At 35.2% G+C, this 22,990-nt stretch overlaps 1 long non-coding RNA gene across 4 annotated transcripts in view; it reads right to left on the bottom strand.

The window, feature by feature from the left end:
* The window catches only part of LOC113938078, a 428,734-nt gene that overhangs the window by 268,749 nt on the left and 136,995 nt on the right, over window positions 1-22,990 (bottom strand). For all 4 annotated transcript variants that reach the window (XR_004820261.1, XR_004820262.1, XR_004820260.1 and 1 more), the window contains exon 3: window positions 13,664-13,730. This is a non-coding gene — a long non-coding RNA (uncharacterized LOC113938078). The remainder of the gene's footprint in view (window positions 1-13,663; window positions 13,731-22,990) is intronic.

Raw genomic sequence — 22,990 nt, forward strand, 5'->3', positions numbered from 1 at the left:
AAGTCAAGGATAAATAAATAGTTAAATTTCAAAAGAAAAGAAAGCCAACAAAATCAATAATCTGAATTTAAATTTGCCCCAGATTAGATTAGTTTTGGGAGACAGTATGTTTATATATGAGGAAATAATTTCCAATTAAAACATAAAAGGTAATACAGGGCATGTGAGTGACACAGTCAGTTAAGCGCCTGACTCTTGCTTTTGGGTCAGGTCATGATCTGAGGGTTGTGAGATGGAGCCCCCATGTCGGGCTCCATGCCCAGCAAGGAGTCGGCTTAAGACTCTCTCTCCCTCTCCTTCTGCTCCTCCCCACTGCATGTTCTCTTTCTCTCTCTCTCTAAAATAATAAATAAACCAACATTTTTTCAAAAATGAAAGTTAATAAAAATCAGAGAATCATTAGATTAGTTACAGCTGGAGAATGAATAAATTAGAAGATAAATATTTAGTACATCACTCAGAATGAAGACAGTAAAGGCAGGAATATGGAAGAGTAGTTATAAGACATGCTAATGAGAGTGATGGGAGGTCAAAATGGATACACAGAAAAAAAGAACAGTATTTGAGCAATAGTATGGAGCTCAACTTAGATTAATATAAATACTAAAATCAAACTGCCAATTCAAGAAAGTAAATTGTATATGAACTCCATTTATAAGCATGAATTTAAACATTTTAAGTAAACTACCTGTAAATTGAATTCAGCAATATAAAAAAATTCACATCAGAAATGCAGGGAGTAGCCAACATCAGAAAATTTACTTATGAAGCTGACAATTATTATTGAGTAATTCACAGAAATGGAAACCTGAATGAACAATAAACACTGGAATGGTACTCAACCTCACTAGTAATCAGGGAAAAGCAAATTAAAAAAAATAATAACATTCTTTTTTTTTTTTTTTTAGTTATTACACTGTTTATTATTTGACTTGGCCAAAGGCCAAGATTTGGGTACTAATTTTATTTTATTATTTATTTATTATTTTAGTCGCCATACAGTACATCATTCATTTTTGATGTACTGTTCCATGATTCATAATTTGCATATAACACCCAGTGCGCATTATAACACATGCCCTCCTTACCTATCACCGGGCTAGCCCATCCCCCCAACCCCTGTCCCCTCTGAAACCCTCAGATTGTTTCCCAGAGTCCATAGCCTCTCATGGTTCATCTCCCCCTCTGTTCCCCCCTTCAGTTTTCCCGTCCTTCCCCTAATGTCCTCCGTGCTATTTCTTATGTTCCACATATGAGTGAAACCATGTGATAATTGTCTTTCTCTGCTTGACTTATTTCACTTAGCATAATCCCCTCCAGTTCCATCCATATCGATGCAAATGGTGGATATTCGTCCCTTCTGATGGCTGAGCAATATTCCATTGTATATATGGGCCATATCTTCTTTATCCATTCATCTGTTGAAGGGCATGTCAGCTCCTTCCACAGTTTAGCTATGGTGGACATTGCTGCTATGAACATTGGGGTGCACGTGGCCCTTCTTTTCACTACATCTCTATATTTTGGATAAATACCCAGTAGTGCAACTGCCGGGTCATAGGATAGCTCTATTTTTAACTTTTTGAGGAACCTCCATACTGTTTTCCAAAGTGGCTGTACCAACTTGCATTCCCACCAACAGTGTAAAAGGGCTCCCCTTTCTCCACAACCTCTCCAACATTTGTTGTTTCCTGCCTTGTTAATTTTTGCCATTCTAGCTGATGTAAGTTGGTATCTTAATGTGGTTTTGATTTGAATTTCCCCGATGGCTAATGATGTTGAACGTTTTTTCACGTGTCTGTCAGCCATTTGTATGTCTTTTTTGGAGAACTGTCCATGTCTTCAGTCCATTTCTTGACTGGATTATTTGTTTTTTGGGTGTTGAGTTTGAGAAGTTTTTATAGATCTTTTTTTTTTTTTTAATGTTTTATTTTTATTTATTCATGAGAGTCAGAGAGAGAGAGAGAGAGAGAAGCAGAGGGAGAAGCAGGCTCACCACAGAGCAGGGAGCCCGATGGGGGACTCGATCCCAGGACCCCGGGATCATGACCCGAGCCGAAGGCAGACGCTTAACCATCTGAGCCACCCAGGCGCCCAAGTTTTTATAGATCTTGGATACCAACCCTTTATCTGTAGTATCATTTGCAAATATCTTCTCCCATTCTGTGGGTTGCCTTTTTGTTTTGTTGACTGTTTCCTTTGCTGTGCAGAAGGTTTTAATCTTGATGAAGTCCCAAAAGTTCATTTTTGCTTTTGTTTCCCTTACCTTTGTCATGAAAGAAGTTGCTGTGGCTGATGTCGAAGAGGTTATTGCCTATGTTCTCCTCTAGGATTTTGATGGATCCTGTCTCACATTGAGGTCTTTCATCCATTTAGAGTTTATATTTGTGTATGGTATAAGAGAATGGTCGAGTTTCATTCTTCTGTATATAGCTGTCCAATTTTCCCAGCACCATTTATTGAACAGACTGTCTTTTTTTCCACTGGATATTTTTTCCTGATTTGTCAAAGATTAGTTGACCATAGAGTTGAGGGTCCATTTCTGGGCTCTCTATTCTGTTCCATTGATTTATGTGTCTGTTTTTGTGCCCACAGTGAATATCATTCTCAATGGGGAAAAGCTGAGAGATTTTCCCTTAAGATCAGGAACACAACAAGGATGTCCACTCTCATCACTATGGTTCAACATAGTACTAGAAGTCCTAGCATCAGCAATCAGACAACAAAAAGAAATGAAAGGTATTCAAATTGGCAAAGAAGAAGTCAATCTCTCTCTCTTCACAGATGACATGATACTTTATGTGGAAAACCCAAAAGACTCCACCCCCAAATTACTAGAACTCAAGTCAGTAATGTGGCAGGATACAAAATCAATGCATAGAAATCAGCTGCTTTCCTATACACTAACAATGTAACTGTAGAACAAGAAATTAGGGAATTGATCTTATTTACAATAGCACCAAAAACTTTAAGATACCTAGGAATAAGCCTAGCCAAAGAGGTAAAGGATCTGTACTCTAGAAACTACAGAACATTTACGAAAGAAATTGAAGAAGACACAAAAAGATGGAAAAACATTCCATGCTCATGGATTGGAAGAATAAACATTGTTAAAATGTCAGTGCTGCCCAGAGCAATCTATACTTTCAATGCCATCCCTATCAAAATACCATTGGCGTTTTTCAAAGAGATGGAACAAACAATTCTAAAATTTGTATGGAACCAGAAAAGACCCTGAATTGCCAAGGAAATGTTGAAAAAGAAAAACAAAGCTGGGAGCATCACGTTGCCTGATTTCATGCTATATTACAAAGCTGTGATCACCAAAAAAATAACAATATAAACCATTAGATTGGACAAAATTAAATTGCACTTAAGTGTTTTAACAATGGAGAGAAATGGGAATTCACATACATTTTTAGTGGGAAATGAAAAAACCTCTGAATGTTTAAAGGTAAAAGAAGTTAGGGGAGAAAACATCGCCTGATACAATGTTCAAAGTTTGTAAACTTCAGATATAGTATAATATATTGCATGTAGATGCCTTATAATGTAATAGTATAAAAACCTACATGGGAAGGAAGAAGAGGAATGTGACTACAGACATACAGACAGGGCTTCAACTGTATTTATAATGATTTATTATTTTAAAATTATGAAAAGCATATGTGGCAAATATCAAGATTTCATTATGCTCAGTGCTCCTTACATTGTCTTCTGTACTTCTCTGTATGGCTGGATTTTTTTCATTTATTTTTATGGTCAGGTATAGGAGTTGGGACAAAAATCAGATTTTAATGAAAACTGAATAAAATAAAATGTAAAAATAAATGAACACAGGAATATCAGTTACTGCCATGTTAGGGTACTCCCATTCTCACTTCCCCCCTTTTACAGCTAAATTTCTTTCTTCTTTTTAATCAAGTATTTTTATTTTAGTTACAATATAGTTAACATACAGTGTTATATTAGTTTCAGGTGTACAATACAGTGATTCAACAACTCTATACATTACTCAGTGCTCATCATAAGTTTACTCTTTAATCCCCATCATTTATTTTACCCATTGCCCCACCCAACTCCCTTCTGGTAACTATCAGTTTATTCTCTATAATTAAGAGTCCATTTCTTGCTTTCTATCTCTTTTTTATCCTTTGCTCATTTGTTTTGTTTCTTAAATTCCAAATATGAGTGACATCATATGGTATTTGTCTTTTTCTGAGTGACTTATTTCACTAGTATTATACTCTCTAACTCCATCTATGTTGTTGCAAATGACTAGATTCCATCCCTTTTTTTGGCTGAGTAATATTCCATTGTGTATACATACCACTTCTTCCTTACCCATTCATCTATCTATGCACACGTGGGCTACTTCCATAATTTGCTACTGTAAAAAATGCTGCAATAAACATAGGAGTGCATATATCTTTTCAAATTAGTGTTCTCATATTTTGGAGGTAAATACCCAGTAGCAGAATTACTGGATCATATGATAATTCTATTTTTAGTTCTTTAGTGAGGAACCTCCTCACTGTTTTCCACCAATTTGGTGGCTGTACCAATTTGCATTCCCACCAACAGTGCACAATGGTTCCTTTTTATACAAATCCTTGCCAATATTGTTGTTTCTTGTGTTTTTTATTTTAGAATCCTCCTACTCTTCCATCTTCCCCGGAAGTCTATAACCAATTCTTATGATGGTATTCCAAAGCTTCTCCCCTGTTGTTTCATGGGAGAAATCATAGGTCAGTTTGCTGAGTCAAAGAGTGACTTGATTTTGTTCCTGATCACCAGAAGTGTGCTTTTACTCTTCTCTTCCCTAGACTCACTGCTTACTTTAAGGCTGTAGATTCAGGATATTAGGTGAAAAGTAACACTTTATCATTTTTAAGGTTCATGCATTTGGGGAATCTATCTCAGCTCTGGATACAAGCAAGGAGCATGGTCCTGTGTCACACCTGACACAGAGGACTTTCAGTCTCATTACCTGCTGGGAAAAAGCTCCTGCCCCCTGGTTGAGTACAGATTCAGCATTATCCACTGCTTTGTTTCTCTTTTACTTCTGAACTCTAGAGAAGTTTATCCTTGTTTTGAGCTCAGCTATGTCTTCTTAATTTTCCCTAAAATTCTAATCCAGATTGCTTTGTATTTTTATGAGAGCATCAAACATGAACTTACTGTGCCATCCTAAACACCCTCCCTTATTTGTTCTTCATAACTGAATTTAATCACACATGGTATTTAAAATTAAACCAGTGCAGGAGCAATTAAAGGCTTTTGCCCCATTCTGGCTCTGCAGTGCTTTTAAGGACACCTCACCATGTATGTCATATAAAGTTTAATAACTATATGTTGCATTTTTTAAAAAAATCATTTTTAAATCATATTTTGTGTTTCACATACACACATAAAAATTCTGGAAGTTCTACATCTATAGGGGACATGTGTAAATAAGAATCATAAGTTTTGATCAGAAATAATGTGCTTTCTTTTAAAGCCATCATTAAAAAGTTGTCAATGTTTTCCTCTGAGAATTGTGCCTTTTAATCTACTGCTCCATGAGACTTCCTTTCAAGCTCAGTCTAATTCATCTTTTGAGATAAAATTCAAATACCAATGCTCAAGTCACCAAGTTTTGAATGTTTAAAATAATTTTCTCCTACTTTCTGTAGTAAGTTGTGTTAATTTCTAGAGGTTTTGTTCTAAACAAATTCTAATGATCTTTCTTATGCTAATTAAGTAGGGGAAAAATCCTACAATACAGCTACTTGAGTTTTTCTGAAGGAACAGTGGGATGATGGAGTGGGGCTATAACAGTTTACATATAAATGTTACCCAAAGATGAAAACCAGTGGTGCACATGTAAGAAGCCCAAAATGTGTGTCCTTATATGCTGGGAGAGAAATGATTATGGGGAAGTCATGACTGTGTAGCTCACAGCTTATGACCTCTGGAACCTGAGTCAGTGATGATGCCATTATTTAGGGACTCAGTATTTTGAAGGGCACAGATAGACCCTTCCTCCTCAGAGGAGTGATTGAGCAAAGGATGTGGAATGGTATCAGTCTCATGTCTGTGCTGCTGAGGGGACTTCTACCCTCCCCTTTGGTGGCTGGACTATGAAATATCCAGAGGAAGACTGAACGGTTTCCATGACATGGAAGCCATGGGTTGTACTTGGCAAAAGTAATTTTGGCAGACACCTTGAGTCACAGCCAGGTTGGGGTATAGGTAGATAATAAAATTTTTTAGGAATCCCTGAAGTGAAGCATACCATTAATCCTTTCTTTTAAGAAGATAACCTACATGGTTTAAGGCAGACTAATGGCAAGCATTATTATTTATATTTTAAAGGAAGAAGAAAAGTTGACACAAGAAATCAAATAACTGGTCTCAGAGATTACATCCTCAAAGTAGAAAAGACCCCTGGTCAAATATTCAATAACAAAAGTATGACTTTGGACAATAAAGGGCAAGAACATCATATGGGCTACGAGCAATGTAAGGATTTTAAGTTATATTTTCAGTGAGAAATGTTTTAATGATTTGAGATTTCTATCCAGTTGTATACATGCTATATCTGTTAGTGGAATCAATGGTAACTCCTTTCATTTATTCTGTAGGTGTCCAATGAGATAAAACATGATAATGGAATGGGGCAGTACACATTTGGAAAAAAATTAATGTGCACTTACATTTAATAAAATGCTATACAAGAAAGGTAAGCTTTGTAGTCCATATAATAATCATTTTTTTAAAAATGAAACTAAATAGAATTTTATTCTTGCTCCAACAAATCAAAATGCAATTGGTATAAGCAATGTATCATCTCATCAAATAGCTCTATTATACAGTACTTTATCTATTTCTTAACACACTGTTATAGAAAATAAGTTAGCAAATATATTACCCTGATAAAAAATACACCAGCACTCACAAACTGACAAACACATACACAGCTAACACCAACTTACTCTATACACAACTCACTTAATGTTGAATTGCCTGACGTAGACATTCAACAATTCTAACTGATTGAATGAATTAAAACATATTTTTGAAGGAGTACAGGAAAAGGAAGTGTGAAAATGAAGTCATTAAATGAAAATTTCATTCAGCTCAGGAAGAAAGAGCTTCCATAGTTATAGCATCACAGATGTCTGCCTGCCAACTTTTCTTCTATCCCAAATCTAGAAAAAACGATGTTAATATTTGTTTTTTATCTTCCCCTAGAGGAACTCAAAACTTTTCATGTGTTGAATACCTGTTCTGTACAATGTGCTAGAAAGAAGTACTTTTGAACACAGAAACTGTTGCTGAGTGCACATAAGTACAGCAAGATGGACTGGACTGCTGGAGGTGGCAAAAAGAGTGCTGTCCACAGTGGGGAACAGGGATCAAAGTTCATGACCCTTAGCCTTTCATAATAACTTGAAGAGTTTATCTCCTCATGTTCTTGGCTGTGGTTCATTCTGTGGGGGTGGAGGGGTTTTTTTATTACGAGAACTGTGAAGTTGAAAATAAAGCTTATATTCCTCTCTCTTGCAGGAATACTCCAGCAGGCTAATGCAAGTAATTTCTGATGCTGAACTCTTGTACTGTTATCTGATAGAGTTCTTCACATAATGCTTACTCCCTTCCCTTCACTATTATACTTTCCCCTTTCTCTACCTCTTATCACTTTGTAATTTTTTTTCTTACTAAGATTATTTGTATAGGACTTGAGTCAGTCTGGATGTCTAGTGAGACTTCCAGGACAAGTAATTAATAAATCTGCAATATTTAAGCAGTGTACAAGCAACAATTAAACTCTATTGTCATGGTCTTCTACTTTTAGTACACTTTTGGAAATAAAAAAAATGTATCAAAAATATATCAGATTTTTTTTTTTTTTTTAAAGATTTTATTTATTTATTTGAGAGAGAGAATGCGAGAGAGAGAGAGAGCATGAGAGGGGAGAGGGTCAGAGGGAGAAGCAGACTCCCTGCCGAGCAGGGAGCCCGATGCGGGACTTGATCCCGGGACTCCAGGATCATGACCTGAGCCGAAGGCAGTCGCTTAACCAACTGAGCCACCCAGGCGCCCAATATATCAGATTTTTAACATACTTTTGTGTCAGAGTATTATATGTGTTCATAAAAATAATACAACCAAAATCCATGATAAAATGCTCATTATATTAAGGATAATGGGAAATTAGTATATTCTAAAATGTAGCAATTACATAGAATAAAAGCTTGATAAAATACATGGTTCACTTATTTTAGTTCCATTTTTTAGTTAAATACAAACCAGAGCATGTAACACTTGTGTTTTCACCACTACACTTGCTCTTATAATAAAATACAAACTCAACATAGCCACAGAACCCTATAGGTTCTGGTTTGTCTTTCCAAAATCATCTTTCAAAACTCCCTTAACTCTCCCTTGTTCCTTTATGATATAGCCATATTGACCTTCTGTATTACTGAATGTGTCATATTCTTTTCTGCCAGGAAATGTGCATTAAGATGTTTGCACATGCTGCTTTCTCTATCTCTAATGTTCCAGCCCTAGGTAGCTGGAAACTTTTTCTTCCAGTTCCCAAATAAATGCAATGCTTTAGATAGGTATTCAGAAGCATGCTGTGCCCATACCCAGCTATCTATTCTTTCATATTGCAGTGTTTTATTTTATTCACAGATTTTACTTTTGTGTGAAATCATCATTCTTTTTTCATTTAATTGATTTAACCATTTATTGATGGCTCTTGTCACTAGAAATAAAAGTTTCATAAGAGCAGGGGGATATTTTTGTCTTATTCACCACTCTATTCTCAGAGTCTAGAATAAAAAATGACTTAAAGGTGGTACATGTTCTATAATTAACAAATCCTTCAACAGGAGTCATGCTACAGATGTGATAAAAAGAAAAAAATGCAAAGTATCTTAGCTTTTTATCAGACCACACTCAGATTATTTTTCCCTTGAAGAAGTTAATAAGCTATCAGTAGAGGATTAAACGTTTAAGTATTCATTACCACTATTTCACACACCAGAAAGAAGTTAGTAAAACATGAAGACAAGTTAGAAAAATAAAGTCTTCTTTCCTTCAAACTGATAAAGAAGCAGGTAGATGTTCTGCTCTCTCTAAACCCATCTACTACTCCATCTTAGCACAACAGTCACTTGCAGAGGATATGGAAGCTAGAAAAGAGTGGATATGAAAGCCTGAAAGAGAAACATCCAGGTAATAAGAAGGAGTGAAGCAGAACCCTATAGAATGATAGTATTTTAACGACTTTCGATGTCTGACCCTGAGTCAAGTTTAAAGAATAAAATCTACAATTAAAAATGGCACAGAAGAAATGGAATGGATTCAGTAAAATGGCTAGCCAAGAAAATTTAGTCTTTAGCAACACTTCTTTCTTGAATTGTTTCTAACTATCAGTGCTAGACACCATGTATAGGTCCTCAACACCAATCCCTGTGTTCTATGTTCTCCCCTACATGACAGGAAATAGACCCCTTTTTCCAGTCTCCTTTGCCTGACAGGCTGTAGCTAAGAAATTTGCATGGGGGAAAGAAGGCATTATTCTCTTCCAAAAGGTAGATGTGGGGGTAGATACAGGATGATAGAGTTTCAATGGCTTCCCTGTGAGTTCTTGCAAATGCTGTATTTTGCTGATACACAAAGCTGAAATCTCCAGCATTGTTTGTTTGCATTTCTTGTGTTTCTGTCTGTGCATGTTGACTGAATAATAATAGATGTGCAGTAACCAATCACCAAGACACTGTGAAGGAAGTGCCATGATCAGTCCCTGATCATGATGTGCATAAATAATAGCCATGAAATTTGTACTTTATGCAGCAACTCATAGTTAATATAACATGGTAACTAAAATTTGGATCATGCTGTTGGAAGGCTAGTATTATTTAACTAAACTAAAACAACAGAAACTGAAATCCATGCATATCAGAACCATGTAAAGTGAAGATTGCCTGCATTGGGAATAGTGACGTTTTCCGGGAGTAATGAAATTATTTTACTGAATATACCAATGCTGTCCCAAAGAAATACAATAAAAGTCACAGCTGCAAGCCATATGTATAATTTTAAATATCTTAGTAGCCAGTCCAAGAAAAGTGAAAAGGAACAGGTAAAGTTAACTTTAATAATCTATTTTATTTAACCCAATATATCCAAAATATTTCCTTAAATATGTAAGCTCTATAAAAATTGAGACATTTACATTCTTTTTTTCATTCTGAGTCTTTGAAATTCAGAGTGTATTTTAATTTGAACTAGCCAGATTTCAAGTGTTTAAATCTCATGTGGTAAATGGCTATGCTATTGAACAACATGGATATAAATGCTAAATATTTAATAATGAATTATTTTTCCCTCCTTGTGTCGGATTTCCAAAAATGTACGGCCAAACATATGCACTGCTCCTTGTAAGTGCACTGGAGTTGATGGCATGGATGTTGGGAACTAGTCACACTCTGGTTCCAGGGCACTTGGTTAATCTAATTTATTCTTCATTTGTTTTCTTACTTATTTAAACTTACTTTGTGTTTCTACATTTTATACATATTTATATGTCATTCATATCCCTTTTATAATAAAGTGGGGGCACAAGTAAGAAAGTATGTAAACAAAACTATCTAAAATAAATATAATTTGGTTGACACTCAAAAAATTATAAAACCTCAGAATGTTCCCTTCTGTTGGATAGATACACGTACCAAAACAACACTTAGATTAATGCATCATAAAAGGATGCATTTTAGCCAGTTTACTGGTTAAAAATAAAAAGGGGAAAGAAAATACACACTATGGGAGAGAGATAATAACTCAATTTTCACTCCCCTACTTCCACAGTATAAAATTCTGATAAATGGGATCTAATAGGTAACATTTCTGAGGAATTACTCACATAAACAATGAGGACATTCTTTTTCCAGTCCTTAAATACACAGAGAGTCTAGATGAACAGAGATTATGTTCTGAAGTTTTAAGAGTAACCAGTATGTCATTCAAACACATCTCTGAGTTTCAAAAAGAAGCTTGAAATCAGGATTGCTTGAAGATAAAATATTTAAATCCTAGTAATCATGAACTTTCTTTTCCTTTCTGATAAAATGTACTGATGTGTTCTCAGCTGGTGTATCATTCCATGTACATTGTAGATTTTTTGACATCATACATGATTCTAATATTTTTTCATTTAAATAAAAGCCTGTCTTTTTTATAATCATCTAAAAACAAGGTATAATTTTTTTGAAATTCTGAAATGCTTGATATGAACGTCCCTTATTCATATACTGAGTATATGTAGGTCTCAAGTTAGTTGTACAAGTCAGTAAAGGCTGTCTACAAAAGGTTATTCGAACAGAGACACGAGAAGCATACATGTTTTGGCTGCCCAGTGTCAAATACCACAAGACCAATTGAATTATTTCAACAAAGATACATATGTCAGCTTGTAGATCACAACTTATTCACAAAATGTTTGAAATTAAATTGAAACAAAGTTAGTTAAATGGGAGGATCACTGACTAAACTAAACGACTAACTAAACGACAATAAGGGCTCCTGGGACAATTGGTCTTCGAAACCCAAACTGGACTTTGTTGAGTTACTCTATCTGCTCTATACCATTCACTGTCTACACCAATTTTTGTTTAAACATTGGTCACAGCTATTACCAACTCTTAGTTTACATTTTGCAATCTTCAATACTAGAAAGCAGTGTTCCCTTTCTCTTAGTACTGCTAAAAATAAACTTTATTAAAAAAATTCTGACTTCTGTTTGTGGCTTTGTGCTAACTGAACAAATCAGGAGGAACAGTTGCAATTATTGCCCCAGTTTGGGTAAGGGGATAAATAGCAGAGAACAAAGAGGAGGTGGTCACTGAACATGATGACACCTCCTGAGGTGGTTCACCGAGATGGAAACAGATCCCCAAAAGCAGGTGGGAGAGGAGGGCAACGGTGCTACTTCTAGAAGAAAGATAGAGTTGTGCCAATGTTTTTCACTGCAATCAAATGCAAGATTTTTTTCACACTTTTATCCAATTGTTCTGTGCTATTTAGAGACAGCTATAACGCAACTAAATGACTTATGAATGCCTAAATAGCACATCCTTTACATATTAGCTCCAGCCATAATGGGAAACTAGAGAATACATAACATAACTGGGTATGTTAGAAATTAATAAAGAGAAATGGATCTAGTAATAATGGCAGAATACAGAACATACAGACCAGGTATGTTAGAAATTTCATTCAAGTACTAATAACAGAGGTCCCTAAAACAATGGCTTAAATAAGGTAGTTTTTTCACATGAAAAATAGCCAGGCATAGACAAAATAGGATCAGCGTGGCACCCTCATCTTTCTCAGGAAAGCAGGTTCCTTTAATCTTTCCTGCTCTATCATTCTAGCATTTCTGAAGTCCCACGCAAAAACTTCTGCTTAAGTTATTTGCTAGAATTTGATCGCATAATCACACCTACCTGCAAAAGAACCTGGGAAATGATTGTTTTTTTTTAAACTGGACACAGTGCTGTACTAAAACAGATAATCAAACCATTACTAAGAAAGAACAGTGGATGGAATTTGGGCCATCTCCGACTCTGTGAGAATGCTGTTTCAAAGCACTTAAAATATGCAATTGACCTGGAATGTAATAAAATATCACTGTTATAAAGCTAGTTTCCCTTTTAAGGGAAAATCAAATATATCTGCATCTATCTCTTTCTATGTGTATATAGATATAGAGCAGGCCCTTGGAGTTAGAAGCAGATTTTTTTCTAACACTGATGCTCATTTGCTAAGTAATGAGTGTGTGTGAAACGGTCGGAATAATGTTTTGCTTTTCTATTTTTGAAAGAAATTAGTAACTACCTATCTATCTCATTAAGCTGTTAGAAATATGGATAGAATCTTGAATAACACTTAAAACAAGTTCCTAAGTAATTTTAATGTATAATTTCAAAGTTAAAAGGGAAAAGCTAAGCACTGAATTAGTCTTTTAATGTGTCATCCTTTCCATATAGTAAAATAAATTAATTACAATATCATCTAAAGAGGGGTAATTGAAAACTACCAAACGCTGTACAATTATTCAAGATCACATGTATTTGTAATGCTTCATTCAAATTCACTCATATCTCTTCAATGTATTTAGAGATTTTCCTAGAGATAGTGATAATATTACATTTACTGTTCAATTTAGTTAATGAAAATAAATAACAGAGTTATTTGAAAGTAATACAAACCAGTGCTAAGATAAATAAATTGAATTACTAGGCAGAAGCTTATTTCTTTATCATGTCCCAATGGGCAAATTAATTAGATTTTATTCTTAATTTTCAAAGTATTCTTAGAATAAATTATTGATGTTTTTATAAACATTGCTATAGGATATCTTGAAATGCATTATGCTCCTCAGCCAAGTTGACAGATGCATTAGGGGAAAGGAAAAATTAATTCAATATAAATTTTACCTTGGTTAATTCCCCTTGCTAATATATTGCAAGTTGTACTACTTTCACCCCATGGAAACCCATCAGGCAGCTTAATCAAGCTATATTAGTTGAATATAACAATATCTCTTTGTGTTATTAGAGTAATTCTATGTTTTTACCCTTCATAAACATTTATATTCTCTTACCTCATTAGGGCTTTTGTTCTTTCTCCATTCTAACATAGAAGCAAATTTCCTTCCAGTCTGTTTTCGCCTAGAAATTATATTTAAAGTTATGATCAATTTATTTTTACTGACTATATTCACACACTGCATGAATGCAGCATTATTCATTTAAAAATGTCCCTATTGTTGGACATTTACATTATTTCTGACATTTCACTATTAAAAATAATGTGAGTTGAATGTTGGTTACACATGGATTATTTCCTTATGTTAGATTTGCCAAAATGCCATTAATAAATCAAAGAACAGGGGGAATCTTTAAGTTTTTTAACCCCTATTGCCAAAAAATTCAATCGGTACTAAATGAAGGTATCTAACTCATTGGCCCAAAGAATGTTGACTCAAAAATATTTATCACCTTTAATATGCAGTATACTATGCTATAAATTGAGGATATATTTTACTGTAGACTCATGACTACCAAGGAGAGGAGAGAGGAGAGACATAGTAAGAGCTGAGAGAGACATGAGCTTTTGCTAGTATTTTTGTTTTCAGTTTTTAGCTTGTGAGAGACCAACACTTTAAATATGTTAATTGGAATAAAATTTAATGGAGAGGTAGACGATAAGCAGTGATGTGCTGACAAATGTCTAACATCCATCTCTGAAAGTTTTTTAAAGCACTTATTTATTTAGCATTTGGTGATTTACATGGGGTAAATATTCCCACCATGGCCAATTTCCACCTACCAAATTGACATCAGCTAATTTTCAAAATTCCTTAAAATTCACTCATCAGTTCTTGCAAGCCACTACAACCTGGCTTCAGCAAACTAAGTAGATAACACCACAGAGTCAGAGCTGCTGAGAAGAGATAAAGAAGAAAGGATGGAGATATAGGGAATTTAGCCTTGGATTAGAAAAGGGAAACCTCTTTAATTTCATTAGTGGGAGGTACATGATGCACACAAATGTAATTTGGTTTATGGATTTAGTAATCAAAAGTCAAGAACTTGTCGACTGGCAATATCTTTTTCCTTTGTGATGTCAAAAAGAAGAAATCTGATTAGAACAAGGTGGAAGAAGAGAGATGTTAAGAAAAATGTGAAAAGTAGATATGAGGATGCAAACTGACAGGACACACAGAAAGATAGCAGAGTAGTATTGGGAACCCAGCTGAGTTTAATGACCGGGAATTAATAGCAATTCCAAACAGATAAGTGCTATTCTTGTCAGAGTGAGAAGCCCGTATTTGGAAAGGAGAAAGCAATGACCTGGTTTCATCCATAGTTGGGCATTTGCCAAAGAAATACAATATGGAAAGATATAGAAAAATACAGAAAGAGTATTAAGGACATGGGGAAACCTAGTTAAAATGATGCACTATGGAACTGAATCTGGATAATGAGAGAAGTAAACAGGAAACTAGTAGACAGGAATACAGGGGATCTATAAGAAGAAGTCCTGGGGAAATTTTTCTCACTGAGATGTCGGTGGAAATAATAATAATACACATCAGCAAAATGAAAGAGTAGGAAGCTCTCAATACGGGAAAAAAAAGAAAAAAGGAAACCATCTGAACCAACTTCGCCAAAACTGGAAACAGTCAAAACTTTACAGCAATCAAACAGATGCTAAATCAAGAAAAATCTAACTTAAAGAAGGTAGGAAATCTTTGGGATATTTTGTCTGTGATTTCCCTAACCCCTTCCCAGCTTTGTGGCAGTCTTGAAGATGGCAGCCCATGTTCCCAGCCTCAGACTCTGGTCCTTGGATCTGGAGGGAGCAGAGCAAATCTTATTTGCAGATTATTGTATTTGTTTTAAGCTGCCTGGGGACCTGAAAGACTGATGCAAATGGATTGTCTCTGTTTTGTCTATCTCAGAACCTGCTTAGGGATGAAATGATGTGGGTATCACTTGAAAACATTGCAAGGCATCAAAAAATCTACATTTGTTTGGGCAAAAGATTATACTTGAGACATACAAGAGGCCTCTTAAGGCCTGGGGGGGAAGAACCTAAAACAGAGTTTCTTTGGCTAATTAGCAAGGACATTCAAAGCACTTGAGTGTACTGGGAAATTAAGAGATCAACAAAGCATACTCAGGACAGGGCACATGTTTAAAAAGAACTGAAAAGACTCTAAGCTTTCACCACTGGCTGATCTATGGTCTCACTGAAGGCTGAGACAGAATTGTAAACAGCCTGGCTAAGTGTTAAAAGAGTGTCTTAGAACCAGGAGAGATGATGGACTCTGAAAAACAAACTGAGGGTTCTAGAGGGGAGGGGGGTGGGGGGATGGGTTAGCCTGGTGATGGGTATTAAAGAGGGCACTTTCTGCATGGAGCACTGGGTGTTATGCACAAACAATGAATCATGGAACACTACATCAAAAACTAATGATGTAATGTATGGTTATTAACATAACAATAAAAATTAAAAAAAAAAAGAGTGTCTTAGCCCAGAGCCAATTCACAAAGCATAAAAGAAGTGGCTTAGTTGTTGCTGTTGTTGTTAAGACTTTTGGTATTCAAAGAAATCTCAGTCAAAACACTGGCAAACCCAAGCTAAAGATTCAGCAATCAAGAACAGCAAGCCCTGAGGAAGGGCAGAATATGATTTCCAAAATTACCACACTATATCATCTGAATGCCTGATTTTCAACAAAAAATTACACAGCATACAAAAAAGCAAAGTATGGTCAATTAAAGGAAAGGAATAAACCAACTGACAGAAACCGTCCCTATGGAAGCAGACATTGGACTTTACAAAGACTTTAAATCGATGGTCTTAAACATGCAATATGCCAAAGAGCTGAAGGAAACCATGGACAAATAACTAAAATAAACCAGGAAACCAATATACGAATAAAATGAAACTATTAATAAACAAAATTATAAAAAGAAACTAAGAAAAATTCTCCAGTTGAATAGTACAATAATTGAAATGAGATATTCACTGGAGGGGTTCAATAGCATATTTGATCAGGCAATTGTATAACTGTATGCCAACAAATTAGATAACCTAGATGGATTAAACAGAATCCTCAAAACATTCTGGTCATCTGCTGACTCAAGAAGAAATAAAAACTCTCAACACACCTAGAACAAATAAAGAGTTTGAATGAGTAATCAAAAACCTCCCAACAAAGAAATACCCAGGACTGCCTAGCTTAACTGGTGAGTTCTACCAAACGTTTAAAGAGTAATTAATACCAATGCTTCTCAAACTCTTTCAAAAAATAAGAGGAGGGAACACCATAATCCATTCTATTAGGCTAACATTATGCTCATACCAAAGCCAGTCAGACCTTACAGCACCAGAAAACCCCAAACCAATATCCTTTATGCATATAGATGCAAAATCCTCAGCAAAATACTAGCAAGGCAAATCCAACAGCATATTAAAAGACAAACACCAAAATAACAGGGTCACTGTTCTTGCCCCCGAATAATGAAAATGCAAACATTTCCTGGAAGCCCAAACCGCTCTGTTCACACTGACTGATTCCCAACTTTTTCAATACAGATGAGACAAAGCACAACCTTTTTGGATACAATATACATGTAAAAAAAAAAAAGCTGCAATGCTTTCATTGGGAAGAGACTGATATAAAGCTGACATCCTCTGTATGAGCATTTTTCCCTCCTTTATACAATGGTGTTTGTATTTAATGACCTAGTCCTAAGTCTGACTTCCTTGTACTCTTAAGTAAACTTTTCTTTTCTTTTCTTTTTTTTGGTCAAAAGCATAGGAATTATGGAATTATACAATTATAGGAATTGTAAGGAAGCATATCGGATACATACAAACATTATCTTAATTCTGGAGTCTCATTTGATTTTTCTCAGAATCTATAGAAAACAGCTATATAATATAATTTGCATTTTATAGATGGATAAGAGGTTGAAGAACTCTAGGTATCTTAGTGCTGGATAAATGACTCCTGCTCCTAGTTTGGTGATTAAACTAATGTTATATGTCAGGTTGATGGGTGCCTGCACCTATCTCTGTACTATATACACATACTTTACTTTTTACTTTACTTTATACTTTATACTTTTTACTTTACTTTATACTTCAAGGCTCTGGGTCATACCAAATGAAGACTGCAATTCTTACCATCTATACAGTCTCTTTCGGTATTTTTACCCAGTATCTAAAAGAATATGACCACACCACACATGTGGTCAGGATTTACCTGTGCCTACATGCTTTAAATGTGGCCAACAGGATGCATTTCACATAAGTAAATAAGCTCTACTGAAAATAAATGCCTTATTATAGTGATTATGAGCATCCTTTACAGTAACTGCCTTCCACTTTCCTGAATGATACTTTGAATTGTTTATACTGAGGAGGAAGAAGCTAGCATCCTCTCTGAAAAAAATGCTCCCCTCTTGTGTGGCAGTTCAAGTAAAAAAAGTTGCTCTACATGAGCTTTCAGGCTCATTTCATAGCTGGGATATATGAGTGAAGCAAAAGAGCACAATAAGCTACAAGCTGGACTGAAGTCAGCACAACTTAGATTCACATTCCAGTTCTGCTACTTAGCAGTCTCTTCAGTATAAACAAGTTACTTAAAATCATCTGTAAAATTATATTTTTTGAAAAGATTTTATTTATTTATTGGAGCGCACGCACATGAGACAGAGAGAGCACGCGCACAGAGGAAGAGGGAGAGGGAGAAGCAGACTCCTCACCAAGCAGGGAACCCAATGCGGGGATCGATCCCAGGAACCCCAGATCATGAGCTGAGCCAACGGCAGACGCTTAACTGGCTGAGCCACCCAGGTGCCCCAAAGTCATCTGTAAAATTATATTACCTTTCTCATGACATTATATTGAAGATTACATGAGTTAACAACAGCAAATTACACAGGCATGGGTCCTAAATATAATAGCTAAAAAAACTGAAATTAGTTATGCAATTTTCTGTCTCTCTCAGTTATGACAGTTTGAGGTTCCATCTCAGAGTTGGGGACATATTATCGTGCTCACCTGGTGTTTTTATGGAAATTAATTGAATGAGATGGTCCAGAGTCATATACCTTTCAACACAGTTGGTTCTAGGTCATAAGGGACGACTTAATACTTTAAGCTTAGTCTTAACTTTGGAAAATAATATCTGGTCTTACGTTTAGACATTTTTTTAAAGCCATCCACCTCTGATGTGTGGGGCACTATATTGTTCTGTAATTTTATAATGTCAGTGGGATGATGTTAAACTCAATGTGGCATTGAGATAGTGACAGAAACACACATACACCGTGTTTGAAGACGATCATACATCATGGGGGCATGATCTTTTTTAAAAGAAATCACAAATAGGAATTTTCTTAATCTGCTTCATTTTGATGTTATGTATACATATATATTGCATAAAGCACCAGGACTCATTATATATCTTACCCTTATGATTACAGAGAAAAGAATTAATGCAATTATTGCTTTGGGGAATGACACACATTTTCTATGTATGCCTGCCATAAATGAAAAGAAGGATTTATACTATTTGTTAGATTTAGACAAACTTAGAGCAAAATATACAAATATTGATCTGTGTAATAGATAACTTACCACAGCATGTAGGTAGATTATCGCCTGATAAGAATAAAGGTTACTATCCAGATAATTCAGGTCAGTATAGTACCTTGGCCTCAAGTATCCAAATAAAAATGCTCTAAATATTTTTAATCACATGAATAATTTTATAAGCTCTCCACTGTTCTCAGAGTAAGTATTTTTTACAAATCATTGGGGAGAATCATGTTTTAGTGAGTATTTTGTTAAAGATATATTGGGAAAATCATTTTAAACCCTAATAAAGTATTTGGGGTGCCTCAGTGGCTCAGTTGGTTAAGCCTCTGCCTTCAGGTCAGGTCATGATCCCAGGGTCCTGGGATCGAGCCCTGCATCGAGAAGTCTGCTTCTCCTTCTCCCTCTGCCTGCCACTACCCCCTGCTTGTGCTCTCTCTGTCAAATAAAATAAACAAAATCTTTAAAAAAAAAAATCCTAAAGTATTTAAAATAATTAAAGGCTATTATTTCTAATGTGTTGAAAAGGAAATATAACTTAATCATATATCTCACATCTAAAATAGTGAAACTTTAAAAACAAAAAATGCTTTCTTAACTGGATGACTAATGCATAAAAAACGTGTATTTTTCTTCAACTGGGAAGTAACTGATGAACTCAATTGTTCAGTAGTGGACATGCAGTTAAGATTTGCTGAGAGAGAAATACCTTTGATCAATGAATAATGGTATTTCCCAGCTATCTGAAGAGAAGTGACTGTCTCAACTGTAAATGAATTTAAATGATCACCAGATTTATAATTACTAGATTTATGAAGACAAAAAAAAAAAAAAAAAAAAACCCACAACTCTACATTATCAAAGCTACCACCTGAGTCTTCAGTAATACCCAAGATTTACTTAGCATCTGATTTTTTTAAGGTACCAAATTAACAGAAAGATAGTGCTGCTAATTTTTAGATTATCTCTAAATTTACCTTTTATTTCTCCTACCAAGGAGCATGGCACAATCAATTTATATTCTAGTCACTCTACAATTCTTTTGTGGAGACAAAATGATTAGTAGGTAACTATTAGCAAGTTAATTTTATTTGCATGGCTGAAAATTATTAAGTATTTTATAATGTTCTTGGGTCTTTGGTGCAAATAACTAGCTTACCATATATCAAGGACTCATGGATCTTTTTAAGAGCTGCTTTAGGAAATAATAATGTCTATATCTGGTTTCTGTCTCATCAAAATGTACTTACTGGAAGAATAATTTTCCTTGCATTAGCAAAATATGTGGAATGTTCGAAAGCAGTTTGAAGAAGGATGTTTCTTGTTGGAAAACAATTTTTGGCAGGAAGAATGTTTTATTACCTTCAAAATTTTACAAAGGTAACTTACAGAACTTTTACATGAGTGTGCTTTATTTGAAACAAAATCAATTACCAATCTTTCAAACTTTTCAATAAAACCTGTGAAGATTAAAAAATATCATTGATTGAAGTATGTATATTTAAATTAATTCTAAGTTATATTTAATACTGTTTAGACTTATAGATTCTGATATCTTACTCTTAAATAATAACCTCTGACCAGAAACTTCTTGGCTAAATTTGTCCTTGTCTATCTTCCTGAATTTTTGGGCCAAGATAGCCATGAAATTTAAAATCAAAGAAAGCCCTTTACCAGCTATCTTTTTCTTAATTTATAATTTTTTACTTCGGTGAAGTCCTTTAAAGAGTACATGCCCTCATTTTTAAAGATATGTCTTAAAATATAAATATTGGGGCACCTGGGTGGCTCAGTCAATTAAGCATCCTAGGACTGAGCCCTGAGTTGGGCTCCCTACTTGGCAGGGAGTCTGTTTCTCCCTTTCCCTCTGCCCCTCCCCCCTGCTCGTTCTCTCTCTCTCTCTCTCTCTCTCTCAAATAAATAAGATCTTTAAAATGAAAAAATAAAATAAAATATAAATGCAAATGGTAAAAACACTATGTTATCTTAAACTCAACTAAGGAATGCATGACTAATAGTGTGTCCTTATCTCAAAGATGGTTTGGCTAGAAATGGCCTCCTAGGTAGTAGGGTCTTAATTGTTGGAAGAGTTAAAGAAAGGAATTACACAAAAAAACCCTGACATTTTCATTTTGTGGAGGGCTAGGTCTCAAGTGACATAACTGAGGAAGCCTTAGACTGTGTAAACAATTAAGGGCCAATTTCTGTAGAGAAATAAAATTCAAATACCAATTATCTTTAGAAAGCAATAAAAGGCTTTATCTGGTTTCAATTTTATTTTACTAAACTTATTTCTGCCTCTCAAGTGGAATGTATCTGGGAGAAAATAAGTCATTGTCCTACTTACTATAAAACTCCTTGTCTAATCCAATTCATAATAAGTTTGGCAAATGATGCTGACAAGGCTTTTGAACATACTATGTTCTGTTCCCTAACAGACACTCAATAAATATCTGTTAAATTGAATTGAATTGTTCAGGTGAATGAAGTTTGCTTATTCTTTTTACAGTTCTCGTAAAGATTATTTACAAAAATCTTCTGAGACAAACACTGATCACTAGTCTTTTCAAAGTTGATTCAGAAAAGTTTTCTATATTTGTCATTAAAACTTAGATGACATCGAGAGTAACTGAATTCACAAATGTCACTGCAAATAGCAGTCTTATCTCTGGCTGCTTACTGTCTTGCCTTCAAATATCTAGTCACTCCAGGATATTCTTCCCATTTACTATATATTTTATTACATTTATTTACATTACATATTAAAAGTATAATATGTGTTGTCACATAATACTTAATTTTATAGCTCCCTAGATGAATTTGATAAGCTCCTTTTACATTGGATCCCCATTAAAACCAAGGATCTATGAGGCGCTAAGTCAACCATTCTCCAAAAGTCAAAGAGGAGAAACTGAACAGTGGTGCCATAGTAGAGAGAAGATGAAGAAAGTTGGAAATACATTATTTGGAATTATAGTCACGGGATACAGTAATACCATGTGACAATTTGTGCTGTTTATAGTGCTTCTGCTGCATGCAAAAGTAAACTGTATTAGTGCTTTCCAATTTTTGTTCATGTCATGGCTCACAAAAGGTGATAATATTCTCATGGCATGCTGACGCAAACTGAAAGGAATTTAGGGGTGTCTAAACAGACCCCAGTGGGAAAAAATAGTATTTTCTTATACATACACACACACACACACACACACAATTTAATATGTATGAAGGGAGATTACATTTGGCTGCTGCTGCAATCTGTACCCACCAGGAGCTCCATCCACTCTGCCTCACTGCCACCTTCCCTGTGAGCCTTCCCTTAGCCGAAACACAGTGCTTCCTGGATTCCCTGACTGCTCTTCCCACATCTCATCCAGCCCATTGGACACAATGGGCAGTTGAGCCTATGCAGCTGCAGCAACGGCAGGTGTTCAGATGGGAGAGCCTCTCTTTGGCCTTGCTAATTGTAAAGGAGTGTAGCAAATCCTTTCATATTGTTTGCCTCTGTTGACCAAGGATTTTGTTTTTAGACTTCTTTGATCATGCTGTCTTTGGAAGAGACTTCAGTGAAGTTATTTACAGGTAGAGATAGAAGGCCAGGCACTGGGCTCTAACTTGTCTCTAAGGGGAATGAAGGGATCTCAAGGTCTTGCAGCACACCTTAATCCCTTCATGGCACTACCATAACAAAACTCTGAATCATTTAATGCCCAAAATTAGATTACATCCTAAATAAACTATTTTTCTAGAGTCCATGGATGATAACAATCAGGAAGGTTTTGGAAATAATTAAATACCTGTAAGATGTCAC

The sequence above is a fragment of the Zalophus californianus genome, chromosome 8, assembly GCF_009762305.2.
Source record: "Zalophus californianus isolate mZalCal1 chromosome 8, mZalCal1.pri.v2, whole genome shotgun sequence".
Classification (NCBI taxonomy): Eukaryota; Metazoa; Chordata; class Mammalia; order Carnivora; family Otariidae; genus Zalophus; species Zalophus californianus.